Genomic DNA, 14,526 nt, shown 5'->3' with positions numbered 1-14,526 from the left:
AAGTTCCTGCATAGGACTTACATGACCCCAGTACGGTTGAACAGCATTTCCCGTGAAAACAGTGCTACTTGCCCTAAATGCAACCAACAAGACGGTACCTTTTTTCATGTATTTTGGCAATGCCATGTCATCGCTACGTTTTGGACCGAAGTTTTTCAGATAATTAATGCTATTTTAACCGTTCAAGTTGTTCTTGATCCTAAGTTGGCGCTCCTGGGGATACTGGGCGAAACCTCCGTCAATAAGCATGCTCAGTATCTAATTCAACTACTTACCTTCTATGGCCGCAAAGAAATACTAAGAGTATGGAAGGGCGCTGGGGGCCCCTCGATTAATCATTGGAAAAAAACAGTGAACCAATCTTTGACATTATATAAACTGACCTATTTAAGTAGAAATTGTCCAAATAAATTTGAAAAAATTTGGTCTCCATGGATTGGTAATCCAGATATTACCTCTGACACTCCTTCCTAAGCTAAAGGTATAATCTTTAATATTAATAACTTTGATCTGGATATAGTACCTGATGGTGTGGTGCTGGGGGGCGGGGGTGGAGGCGACCTAACTAACCTGTTCTTCCCTTCCTCTGTTTACTTTTTTTTTCTCCTCTCTCTCTTTTTAAGCTATATACCCTGCATTAATACAGAGGTATAATTTGATGTACTATAATTAAGTTAGGACGACGTATCTAATGCTCCTGAAACAATTTGGGCTCCCTGGACGCTATGGACAATTCTTAAAAGAATATCTAGGAAGGAGCCACTATGTACTAGAGTATCATGTACTATGATTTATGATATTGTTGACCTCTGATTGTATATAAGCTTAATTCTGTCCTGTTGTGGCCTCATGGCAATGTTTTGTTGTATTAAAATCAATAAAATGATTTGTTAAAACTTCTTCTCCTCCTCCTGTCTCCTGCTGCCTGTGCTGCACCCACCGCCAGGGTGCATCGACCTACTCATCCTGCTGCTGCTCCTGTCTGTGGTACCCACCAACACCAGGGTCCACACAACTATTTCTTCTGTTGCCACCAGCTATTACGCCACTCCAATAGCTGCATCGACCTACTCATCCTGCTGCTCCTGTCTGTGGTACCCACCAACACCAGGGTCCACACAACTATTTCTTCTGCTACCACCAGCTATTACGCCACTCCAATAGCTGCATCGACCTACTCATCCTGCTGCTCCTGTCTGTGGTACCCACCAACACCTGGGTCCACACTAAACTGCATTGTCTGCTGCCACCAGCTATTACGCCACTACAAATACAATAGCCTGCCACCAACTATCACGCCACTAGCCCACTACAATAGCTTTAATTTTTTGGCGATGTCAGAGCTGAAAACTTTGATGTCCCAGTTGTGCGATTGGACTTTGGACACAATGTGGGCTGCACGACCGCTGTCTGGAACCTAGTCCTGATGTTAATTGACAGTTTGTTTGTTTTTTGTTTTTTTTTGCATCTTATGTCCACCAAACAATAGATTAGTGTTTCCCTTTAAAAAAAACATGATGCTACATGCATCATTTACCCTGAAAACCCTTTTAACCACTTGAGGACCTAGGGCTTTACCCCCCTTAAGGACCGGCCACTTTTTTTCCATTCAGACCACTGCAGCTTTCACGGTTTATTGCTCGCTCATACAACCTACCACCTAAATGAATTTTGGCTCCTTTTCTTGTCACTAATAAAGCTTTCTTTTGGTGCTATTTGATTGCTTCTGCAATTTTTACTTTTTATTATATTCATCAAAAAAGAAAGAAGACACCCCAAGGTATTCCGTTAGGAGTATGGTGAGTTCATAGAAGTTTTTATTTTTTTGTCACAAGTTAGCGGAAATTGATTTTAATTGTTTTTTTTCACAAAGTGTCATTTTCCGCTAACTTGTGACAAAAAATAAAATCTTCTATGAACTCGCCATACTCCTAACAGAATACGTTTGGGTGTCTTCTTTCTAGAATGGGGTCATTTGTGGGGTTCCTATACTGCCCTGGCATTTTAGGGGCCCTAAACCGTGAGGAGTAGTCTTGAAACAAAAATGACCTGTGAAATCCTAAAGGTACTCATTGGACTTTGGGACCCTTAGCACAGTTAGGCTGCAAAAAAGTGCCAATCATGTGGTATCGCCGTACTCAGGAGAAGTAGTATAATGTGTTTTGGGGTGTATTTTTACACATACCCATGCTGGGTGGGAGAAATACCTCTGTAAATGACAATTGTTTGATTTTTTTTACACACAATTGTCCATTTACAGAGAGATTTCTCCCACCCAGCATGGGTATGTGTAAAAATACACCCCAAAACACATTATACTACTTCTCCTGAGTACGGCGATACCACATGTGTGACACTTTTTTGCAGCCTAGGTGCGCTAAGGGGCCCAACGTCCTAATCACAGGTCATTTTGAGGCATTTGTTTTCTAGACTACTTCTCACGGTTTAGGGCCCCTAAAATGCCAGGGCAGTATAGGAACCCCACAAGTGACCCCATTTTAGAAAGAAGACACCCCAAGGTATTGCGTTAGGTGTATGGCGAGTTCATAGAAGATTTTATTTTTTGTCACAAGTTAGTGAAAAATGACACTTTGTGAAAAAAAAAAAATCAATTTCCGCTAACTTTTGACAAAAAAAAAAAATCTTCTATGAACTCGTCATACACCTAACAGAATACATTGGGGTGTCTTTTTTCTAAAATGGAGTCAGTTTCTGAGGTTCCTATACCGCCCTGGCATTTTACGGGCCCAAAACCGTGAGTAGTCTGGAAACCAAATGTCTCAAAATGACTGTTCAGGGGTATAAGTATCTGCAAATTTTGATGACAGGTGGTCTATGAGAGGGCGAATTTTGTGGAACCGGTCATATGCAGGGTGGCCTTTTAGATGACAGGTTGTATTGGGCCTGATCTGATGGATAGGAGTGCTAGGGGGGTGACAGGAGGTGATTGATGGGTGTCTCACTGGGTGGTTAGAGGGGAAAATAGATGCAATCAATGCACTGGGGAGGTGATCGGAAAGGGGTCTGAGGGGGATCTGAGGGTTTGGCCGAGTGATCAGGAGCCCACACGGGGAAAATTAGGGCCTGATCTGATGGGTAGGTGTGCTAGGGGGTGACAGGAGGTGATTGATGGGTGTCTCAAGGTGTGATTAGAGGGGGGAATAGATGCAAGCAATGCACTGGCGAGGTGATCAGGGCTGGGGCCTGAGGGCATTCTGAGGGTGTGGGCGGGTGATTGAGTGCCCTAGGGGCAGATAGGGGTCTAATCTGATAGGTAGCAGTGACAGGCGTGATTGATGGGTAATTAGTGGGTGTTTAGGGTAGAGAACAGATATAAACACTGCCCTTGGGAGCGGATCTGCGGGCGAACTATTGGTGTGGGTGGGTGATCAGATTGCCCACAAGGGGCAGGTTAGGGGCTGATTGATGAGTGGCAGTGACAGGGGGTGATTGATGGGTGGAAGTGACAGGGGGTGATTGATGGGTGATTGACAGGTGATCAGTGGGTTATTACAGGGAAGAACAGATGTAACTAATGCACTGGCAAATTGATAAGGGGGGGTCTGAGGGCAATCTGAGCGTGTAGGCGGGTGATTAGGTGCCCGCAAGGGGCAGATTAGGGTCTGATCTGATGGGTAACAGTGACAGGTGGTGATAGAGGGTGATTGATGGGTAATTAGTGGGTGTTTAGAGGAGACAATAGATGTAAACACTGCGCTTGGGTTATGATCTGATGTCGGATCTGCGGGCGATCTATTGGTGTGGGTGGGTGATCAGATTGCCCGCAAGGGGCAGGTTAGGGGCTGATTGATGGGTGGCAGTGACAGGGGGTGATTGATGGGTGGCAGTGACAGGGGGTGATTGATGGGTGATTGACAGGTGATCAGTGGGTTATTACAGGGAAGGACAGATGTAAATAATGCCCTGGCGAATTGATAAGGGGGGGGGGGGTCTGAGGGCAATCTGAGCGTGTAGGCGGGTGATTGGGTGCCCGCAAGGGGCAGATTAGGGTCTGATCTGATGGGTAACAGTGACAGGTGGTGATAGGGGGTGATTGATGGGTGATTGATGGGTAATTAGTGGGTGTTTCGAGGAGAGAATAGATGTAAACACTGCGTTTGGGTGGTGATCTGATGTCGGATCTGCGGGCGATTTATTGGTGTGGGTGGGTGATCAGATTGCCCGCAAGGGGCAGGTTAGGGGCTGATTGATGGGTGGCAGTGACAGGGGGTGATTGATGGGTGATTGACAGGTGATTGACAGGTGATTGACAGGTGATCAGGGGGGATAGATGCATACAGTACACAGGGGGGGAGGGTCTGGGGAGAATCTGAGGGGTGGGGGGATGATCAGGAGGGGGCAGTGGGCAGGGGGGAGATAAAAAAAATAGCGTTGACAGATAGTGACAGGGAGTGATTGATGGGTGATTAGGGGGGTGATTGGGTGCAAACAGGGGTCTGGGGGGTGGGCAGGGGGGGTCTAAGGGGTGCTGTGGGCGATCTGGGGCGGGGGGGGAAATCAGTGTGCTTGGTGCAGACTAGGGTGGCTGCAGCCTGCCCTGGTGGTCCCTCGGACACTGGGACCACCAGGGCAGGAGGCAGCCTGTATAATACACTTTGTAAACATTACAAAGTGTATTATACACTTTGTATGCAGCGATCGCGGGGTTAACATCCCGCCGGCGCTTCCGTATAGCCGGCGGGATGTTGCGGCGGGCGAGCGGTGACAGGCTCCGGCGGAGGATCGCGTCACGGATGACGCGATCGCTCCGCCCATGCCCCTACAAGGACCGCCGCCTTTGGGCATGAGCTGGTCCTTGCGGGGTCCACTTCCCGGCCGCCTCTATGCGTTAGGCGGTCGGGAAGTGGTTAAAGCTATTTAAAAGGCACTTCCGGTTTTTCTATCCGGATACCCGAATAGGTCGGGTACCCGTAGGTAATTTGGTCGGATATCCGGATCCGATTCGGATATCCGCAAGGTCGGATCCGGATATCCGAATCGGATCCGGATATCTCGGTACCCGGATCTGGACCCGGGCGGGTATTAAAAAGTACTACCCGAGCAACCCTGAATTCACACCGACTCATTCCATTTGAATCTGTTGCAATCTTTTTTCTGAAGAGTGGATTGGATTATGGTACATTTGATGAATGGCAAACCTCCACTCTGAAGTGGTAACAGTCAGTGGTACAGCATGTCCAATCATTTGGATATGGGTTTACTCCAGCACAGTGTGAACTCGCTGTCAATAAGGATTGTTTTTGAAATGAAAGTCCGCCCAGTGGGAGGGTCTGACGGACCCGTCGTTGGCGGACGTAGTGCGTGTGTACGGACCTTAAGAGGCTGCTACACAAAAAGAGCCTACTGCTGCATATAAAAAATGCCAGGTACTGCAGTGTCAATCAGTTGCAGAAAAAAAGAATTACTGGAATCTACTGATAAAGAGGAGATTGTAAACATGTTTTGAAAAGGTCTTTTGCCATTAAAGTTACTTTTAATTATATGAAAATACTTTATCACATCACTCAGTAGTCAGAAAATGCTTTACAAAAATACAATGTTTTGTGTATTTCTTTTCCACGCTGACACCACAAGTTGTGTGTACAGAGGATACTCTTTGCTATTGAAATACGGTATATTTTCTTTTTACAAAATTCTTGTGTTGTATGTATACATGTAGGTGAACTGCAGACAATTTCTTTGTTAATCTACAGTGTCCACAGACTTAAAAGCCATAGTGGTACCTATCTTTGTTAAGTCATATATTTTTGTTTTTTTCATTAATGACATACCGTATATAGTATAGCTTGTTGAGTGGTGAACAGTCAGTCATAGACTGACCCATAATTGAAGGCTTAGTAGCCTTCTGCATGCTCCCACTTAGATGAGATTATAGAGCAGGGATGGGATTTTTCTCTCTGAAAGAAAAGCATAGATCATTGCAGAAAAGCTGAGCATACAGATGGAACACTTATGAATGTATTACTGTACATGCTAATGCATTTGAGGAATCCCCTTTCTTTGAGAGGCATAGGCTAGACCCCGAGTCACCCGTTTCTATGAACTTTATAGAAATATTTTGGACTTCGATGATGTTCTGTGTTGAACAGAAATTCCACTTCGGTTGAGGAATTTCTATGTTGAATGGAAATTTCACTTCATTTGAGGTACAGACTACCCACGAAAAGCTCATGGTGAACCAGAACTCATTGGAGTGTGTAAGGGGCTACTTTGGACCAAAAAGCTCTTACTAAAATGCTATGGAAAACAAAAATTTGCTTTAGTTAAAACAGAAAGTATTTGCAATAATTCAGGTTGCAGTTAGCTCTGAGATTTCTCCCAGTACAACACTGCTGAAATATGCAAATTACCCATTGTTGTCCCTGCGAGCTAAACACACCTCCAGATATGCTGGAATGCAATGATGTACTCAATTCAGTTTAACATCTATAGAAAGCACAAATGTCTCGTTACTGAGGTAAGCCACCTCATTTTTTTAGTTTTCTCTGTTTTTAATAGTTTTATCTACACCAGGGCACCTCTTTCCCACATTTTGTGCTTCCATAACCCCCAACAGTGATTGTTGGAGGGGACTAGACAGACCACAAGTGGTCTCGACCACAGTGGACACCTGTTAGCTTTCAGCCAAGAGAGCGGCCGCAACGTTGGCCATTAGGGCCACCCCGAGTGGAGTCGGGTTCATTGTCTCCACCTGCTTCCTGTTGTCGGTTGCCCCTCTGCAGCTTGCCTTTGTGAGTAAGGCAAATCAGTGAGAAGAATATACTCACAGACGTGGGTTACCACACAGACAACCACTGTATAAGCAGGTGAGGAGATTAGGCCTGTCCTCACTCAGGGCTAAGATGTCGCTCTCTGTAAATGAGAAAAAGGGGTAGATCACCCCTCCAACAGGGGTGGACACGATTTTGCAGTAGGAGAACAGAGACGCCAGCAGAATAAAAGTGGATAAAACCTTTAAAATTTGCTTGGAGGAAGTGGTGGACAGCTTGCACAGCTTTTCTGTCTGAAAGCACCCATCATCGCCGTGGGGAAGTCTAGTAGGGAATCATTTGTGCACATATTTATACTGAAGCTAATGCCCTCCTTTGCTGTACCGGTTGTGAATCCATGTTGTGTAATATTGTCCATATTGTGAAGCTCTGCACATCTTTGTAAATAGCTAATTTGGGTACAGCCTCTGTCTGAAAGCACTGCCGATTTCTCCTACTGTAAATTATTTTAGCGTGCTTACTTTGTTTTCATGTGCATATAGAGAAAACATTCACAGTGCTTGTAGTCTAACAAAAATGGTGTAAAGCTGTGTCCACATTTCCTGCCAATCAATAGTTGAGTGCAAGTGCTAAAATGAAAAATAATGCCTTCTGCTTTGTGCAGCTATTTATGCATGCAGCAAGAAGGGAATTTCCTAGCAGCCATACAGAATGTAATATTTGTGTATATGGTTGTAAAATGCAAACAACTGGTAGATCTGTACAGAAAAATACTACACGCAAACTGTGTCCGCAATGGATAAACCTTATTGTACAATAAAATGTATAACTTTATTAAATGTTAAAAAAGGAAATACATCTTTCTGTAATGAGTTATGCAAACAGGGTGTACACGTAAAATGTATATGCACTGTGTCACTGGCAGTGGCATAGCTAAAGATCATGGGAACCCATAGCAAACTTTCATGGGGCCCTCAGATGTAGGCACTCTTAACCACTTCAGCCTTCAGTCGTGTTTCACTTTATGCATTAGAGCAATTTTAACCTCCCATTCATTTGTCAATATTTTGATCACTACTTATAACAATGAATTGATCTATATCTTGTTTTTTACGCCATTAAGTAGGCTTTCTTTGGGTGGTACATTTTGCTAAGAGCTACTTTACTGTAAATGCATTTTAACAGGAAGAACAAGAAGAAAAAACTGAAAAAAAATTATTTCTCAGCTTTCACCCATTGTAGTATTTAAAATAATACATGCCTCCATAATTAAAACCCACGTATTGTATTTGCCTAATAGTCCCGGGTATTACACCATTTAAATTATGTCCCTATCACAATGTATGGCGACAATATTTTATTTGGAAATAAAAGTGCATTTTTTCCATTTTGCATCCATCACTATTTACAAGCTTATAATAATGTAAATAAAAAAAAAAAATATGGAAATATTTCATCTTTATATGGATATTCAAAAAGTTTAGACCCTTAGGTAAATATTTACTTTTTTTTTATTGTAATGTTTTTTTTTTTCTATTAAACATTTTATTTGGGTATTTTTGGGAGGATGGGATGTAAATAGTAATTTTTTAATGTAAATATGTGTTTATTTTTTTTTAACATGTAGATGTAGTTTTACTATTTGGCCACAAAATGGCAACCATGAGTTTGTTTACATTACGTCACTCTAAGCATAACATGTACGCTTAGAGGGACTTAGGGAGGACGTAAGAGGCAGAAAGAGCGAGGTTTCCGAGAGAAGCTGTTGCTTTTTCTGCCGGGGAAAGGGATCAATGATCGGTCACCATGTCCTGATTCATTGATCCCTAGGCTAACGAACCGTGGCCTAAAAGTGTGTGTGCATGCGCGCGATTGTGCGTGGGAGTGCACATGGCCTTTTGGACATAGCCTCTACATCCAGAAGGCTTGAATGGTTAAGCAATACCACTTCCCCCTACCTTATGGAAATTAGTTATTGGGCAATTTACATTCTCATGCAATCCACACTGCACATAGTTCATGGGCACTGAGACAAAGTTTGAGGGTGGAATAACACAAGTAATGGTTTCAACAATCAAGACAATCCAGGTAAAAGGGCCATGGTCCTAGACTTTTTGTTGCCTGAGGCAAACCTGTGAGGATGCGCCACCCCCCTTCCCGATTTGGAATGATACCACTGCACCCAACAATTTACTCTGCTTCATTTAATGTTCTCAGTCAGCAAGAGAGCATATGCATCAACTTGAGACATGACATGCTGCAGCTTAACACAGTAATACACGGCTGACTGGCTGGGAGTCTGTGACAAACTGCTCACCCTCAGTCAGCCGTCATCCATTCCTGCTCATTCAGGGCAGCAGTGCCACCTCCTCCCTTCTGCTGTGCAAGTCAAATGAAACACTGATGCTCTCCTGCCTCTTCTTACTATAAAGACTCCTCACACAGCACAACAAGCTGCTTTTCCCCAATAACTACCTCTTCACCTCGCTCGTTCTCCTCTAGCCTCTCCTCCTACTCTGACTGCATGCTTTAAGTGTAAACACACTGTACAACATGCTGCCTCAGTAATCTCTGCGCCTGATGCAAGTGTTTCACCTTGCTTCATGAGAGAACCGGCTCTGAAGAGGACACATCCAGGTCACTATTATTTAACCTCCTTAGCGGTAACCCCATGCTGGACACGGGGTAAGCTGTGCAGGAGGATTTCTCAGGCCCCGCTGGGCCGATTTGCATAATTTTTTTATACACGCAGCTAGCAATTTTCGAACTGTGTGTTACTTACAATCGCCGCCGCTCAGCGCCGATTCGCCGCTACCCGCCGCATAAGAGGGTGCCCCCCCAGACCCATGCGCTGCCTGGCCAATCAGTGGGGTGGATTGGGACTCACTCTGACGTCGTTGACTTCATCGCGCCCGTCGCCATGGCGACGGGGGAAGCCCTCATGGAAATCATGTTCAGAACGGGATTTCCGGATGGGCATACGCGCCGGCGGCGATTGGTGCATACGGGGGACGCCGCAGGGAGGGGGGAAACATGTAGCTAGCGCTAGGCTAGCTACATGCTAAAAAAAAAAAAAAGGTTAAAAAAAAAAGGTTAAAGAAAAAAAGGTTAAAAAAAAAACCTCCCGCAGACGCAGGGCCGCGGGAATCATGCCGCCAAGCAGGTTAAGTGTTTTCATTCCAAATCTTTAGTGATACAGTAAAGTCTTTATGAAGAAAACTCACATATGAATGGCAGGGCACCCTTGCAGTGGTGCCATTTATCTGTGCTCAGATGCTTATGCTTCACAATGTATGCATGCTTTTTGTATATAGACATTTGCTGCATTGAGTATGTGGATAAAATACACAACTCAAAAAATGAAGGGAACACAAACAACACAATGTAACTCCAAGTCAGTCACACTTCTGTGAAATCAAACTGTCTACTTAGGTAGCGACACTGATTGACAATCAATTTCACATGCTATTGTGCAAATGAAATAGACAACTGGTGGAAATTATAGGCAATTAGCAAGACATCCCCAATAAAGGAGTGGTTCTGCAGGTGGTGACCACAGACCACTTCTCAGTTTTTATGCTTTCTGGCTTATGTTTTGGTCACTTTTGATTGCTGGCAGTGCTTTCAATCCAGTGGTAGCATGAGATGGAGGCTACAACCCACACAAGTGGCTCAGGTAGTGCAGCTCATCCAGGGTGGTACATCAATGCGAGCTGTGGCAAGAAGGTTTGCTGTGTCTGTCAGCGTAGTATTTGTACAGCGGGAGACATGGCAGCACTTTCATACAGAGATTGTACCTGAATAATTTATCTGCATGGATGTGCAGAGCTCCAGAAACTGGCCAACATTACACAACTAGCACTCAAACTGGTATAACAAAGAAGAGTGTTAGCGTCAGTAAATAACTTGTGCACAGATTATTCCCGATTGGATTTCCTCACAGCAATGACGGATCATTTCAGGTGCAGCCTTGAGCGCTGTCATTTGTCTGTCCATCAGCTTAGTGTCCAGAGCATGGAGGCGCTACCAGGAGACAGGAAAGTACATCGGAAGACATGGAGGAGGCTGTAGGAGGGCAACAACCCAGCAGTAGCTACCTTTGCCTTTGTGCAAGGAGGAACAGGAGGATCACTGCCTGAGCCCTGCAAAATGACCTCCAGCGGGCCATAAATGTGCATGTGTCTGCTCAAACGGTCAAAATGAAACAGACTCCATGAGGATGGTATGAGGGCCTGATGTCCACAGGTGGGGGTTGTGCTTATAACCCAACACCATGCAAGATGTTTGGCATTTGCCAGAGAACACCAAGATTGCCAAATTTGCCACTGGCGACCAGTGCTCTTCAGAGATGAAAGTAGGTTCACAATGAGCACTTGTAATAGAGTCTGAAGATGCCAAGGAGAATGTTCTGCTGCCTGCAAAATCCTCCAATATGACCAGTTTGGCAGTGGGGCAGTGTATATAACTGCCATCTGAATACAAGAATAAGTGGTAACAAGTTCAAATAAAATCTTGATTGTAGCATATACTAAGGTTTTGATTTTGAATCTGAGCACAGACAACTAGCACCCCTGCTAAAAGTGGCTTTTACAGTCACAGAGAGAAACCTTTCAGCTTGCAAGTAACTAGGCAATGACAGAAAAGCTGAAACTGCTCTGGCTGCAGTTTGCAAGTCTGAAGCTGAAATGAATGGTCTCTATGGTTCTCCAGCATTTTCACTGCTAAGCAGCTCTGCCTTGATACACACACACACACTATCACTATAACCCACTTAGATCTTGCTGTCTTATCTACTCTCTTGGCTGCCAGTGCTATGTGTGTTGTGTGTTGTGTGAAGAGTCAGACTGTGAAGAGGAGACCTAAATGTAAATGATCAGGAGGAAGCTTTCTCCTCCTGCTGGTCAGGAAGCACTCTCTCTGCTGCTGGCCTGGACTGGGTTGTGCAGGTGTGTCAAGCTCGACTGCCTCTCTTGTTTCTATTTGGTAGGAGAAAGAGTGATTGGCTGGAAAACAGATGTACTAACTAGAGGGAGGACAGAGAAAACTGATGCCTCTGCAATGCCACCTGGGACCTGCCTGTTGACATACACAATTTTGGATGGAAAACGTTGTTGCTGAGGTGGATTCTGGGTACCAGAAATCACCCCTAAAAGTCTATGCATATATCAGCAACCATCAACTAGCCTATCAGTATCTAGCCCGAATCAAGTAAAAAGGGCGCCACCATAGAGATAAATCAGAATCCGGTTTATTTCGCCAAGCACAGAGGGATGGTACATGGAATTATTTTTGTCATAGATAAGCTCAGCAGTACCACATAAAGACATACAGTTGTAGAACAAAAGGACACAGTGGTAGTAGTGCAAATGGGCACAAAAGTCTACTTTGAATGGCATACCTGGCGCCAACATGGGTGGTGGCATCAGGTTGGTAGGTTGAGGCTTTGAACAGCTTGGGGAAAGGAGTTTATGCATCTAGTGGTCTTGGTGGGTAAGGATCTGTAACGGCGGCCCGAGGGGAAAAGTTTGAGATATCGGTTGCAAGGGTGAGAGCGGTCTTTTGCTATCCTGACAACCCTGTAACGCAGTCTGGAGTTGAAAAGAAGGGTGGGACGTGGGAGGGGATTAAAAATGATTCGTTCTTTGGCATTTATCATCCTCTGTAGCTTGTATCTGTCACTCGCGGATGCCGTAGCATACCAAACAATGATGGAAGTGCATAGTGTTGACTTGATGGTCACAGAGTAAAAGCAGGTCATTATATCTTGCAACATTCCACATTTTTCAACGGCCACAGGAAGAACAGCCATTGTTAAGCTTTCTTCTGGGTTTTGGTGGCATCTTCCTCCTTCCTTAGATCGTTGGAGATGGTGGTGCCCAGGAAGCAGGCATGTGGGACTCTGGCGACCTCCATGCCTTTGAGAAGAACTGGGTGGAGGGTAGGGGGGATGATCCTGAAGTCAATGATCAATTCCACAGTTTTAGCCATGTTTTGGATAAGCTTGTTTGCTTTGCATTAGTTACAGATGTTCTCAAGCTCTTGGAGATAGGCTTGTTCATTATTCTCATCTATAAGGCCCAGGATGGTGGTGTCGTCAAGGGGCCTTATAGATAAGAATGATGAATAAGCCTATCACCAGTAGATTGATGTAAATTGCAGCAATATATAGGCAAGAAGTCTAGAACCTGCCCTGTCCATAGGGGTACTATGTCAACATTATATTATTCTTATTACCCTGCATCAGTTTTAAAGCAGAGCTTTCCATTTTAAATCCTCTTGGAAGTACTAATTAACATTACATGACATATCCAGAAATCAGCCTTTCCGATGTGTGGTAGTCCCCTCCCTAAATCTGCCTTGCATGCCGCACCACGTCACTCATACCTGGGTGGGTGCGCAAAAACCGATGAACCACCAAGTTGAGGACATGGGCAAAACATGGCACATGAGGAATGTTGCCATCATTCAGGGCAGCTGTAATGGAACGCGGAAAAGCCGCCACGTGTACTGACAGCAAGGCGGCTGATTCCGCGTCCAGCGCGGCGGTTTGCATGCAGCAGCATGCGTCTGGTGTGGCTGGGTCTGTTAGTTCACACAGATTGAGAAATACGCGCGTGCGCGTTGAGAGGGTGAACCTTTATGACAGCCGAGGAGGGATCAGCTGACCAGGTTGGTCAGCTGACCTCAGAGCAAGTGACTATTGGTCAATCACTGATGGGTGGCGCCAGAGAGCGCTGCTCTATATATAGTTACTGCTGGTCAGTCTCAGGTTGTCTGCCATTGCGAACACTTACGTGGAAGCACTCAGACCTTAGTCAGATTCTACAGTGTGTTAGAACCAGGAGGACCTGAGAATTCACACTGAGCCAGATTACTTCTGTTTATCATTGTGTTATACTTCAGACTAGTTCCAGGGTGTCGAGACCACGGACCTCACACCCAAGATTAGGGACTTTGTGTTATCATTCTGTTATACTTCAGACTAGTTCCAGGGTGTCGAGACCACGGACCTCACACCCAAGACTAGGGATACTGTGTACCATCATATTATACTTCAGACTAGTTCCAGGGTGTAGAGACCACGGACCTCACACCCCAGACTAGGCATTGTTTGATATCTGTTATGACCTACTGCTTTTCTGACTATCCCTCTTCTTTCTGATTCGGTACCTACGCATATCTGATTATCTGTTGCCAACCCTGCCTGCCATTGGATACCAAATCAGTCTTCTGTCTCTGTACCTTGTCTGTCCATGTGTTGCCGTCCTGGCTTGCCTGACCTTGAGAGCTATCTCTCTCCTTTAAGAGATAGTCTCCAGACCTGCTAGTGACATCCACCTTCAGGTGTCACTCACTCACAGGTCCTTCCTACTTTCAGCCCGGGAGTCCATCCCTTTGGAGGTCTCAGGCTGCTGGAAGGTTTTTGCACTTCTCAGAAGGAAGTATCACCCATACTGCCAAAGACCATCTGCTCCTCGGGTGATCTTACTCAAAGTCATTACTGTTGCACCAAACACTCACACTATATAGGTGTCCAGAGGTTAGTTATACTTGGATTATCGGTGATTCTGCAGATCATCAATAATCGGGTATATATCTGTATTCTTGGTGATACTGTAGATCACCAATAATCAGATTCTCTCTGTGTGCTGACACCAATCGTTACAGCAGCCAGCAAATTTGCTGCATTGTCACAGGCAACATGGCTCACCTGTAGTCTTCGGGGGGTCAGACACTTTTGTGCCTGTTCCTGGAGGAGGGCCAAAACATTTGATGCTGTGAGCCTCTGCTCCCC

The sequence above is a fragment of the Hyperolius riggenbachi genome, chromosome 12, assembly GCF_040937935.1.
Source record: "Hyperolius riggenbachi isolate aHypRig1 chromosome 12, aHypRig1.pri, whole genome shotgun sequence".
NCBI classification, from domain to species: domain Eukaryota; kingdom Metazoa; phylum Chordata; class Amphibia; order Anura; family Hyperoliidae; genus Hyperolius; species Hyperolius riggenbachi.
This window is presented reverse-complemented; position numbering follows the sequence as displayed.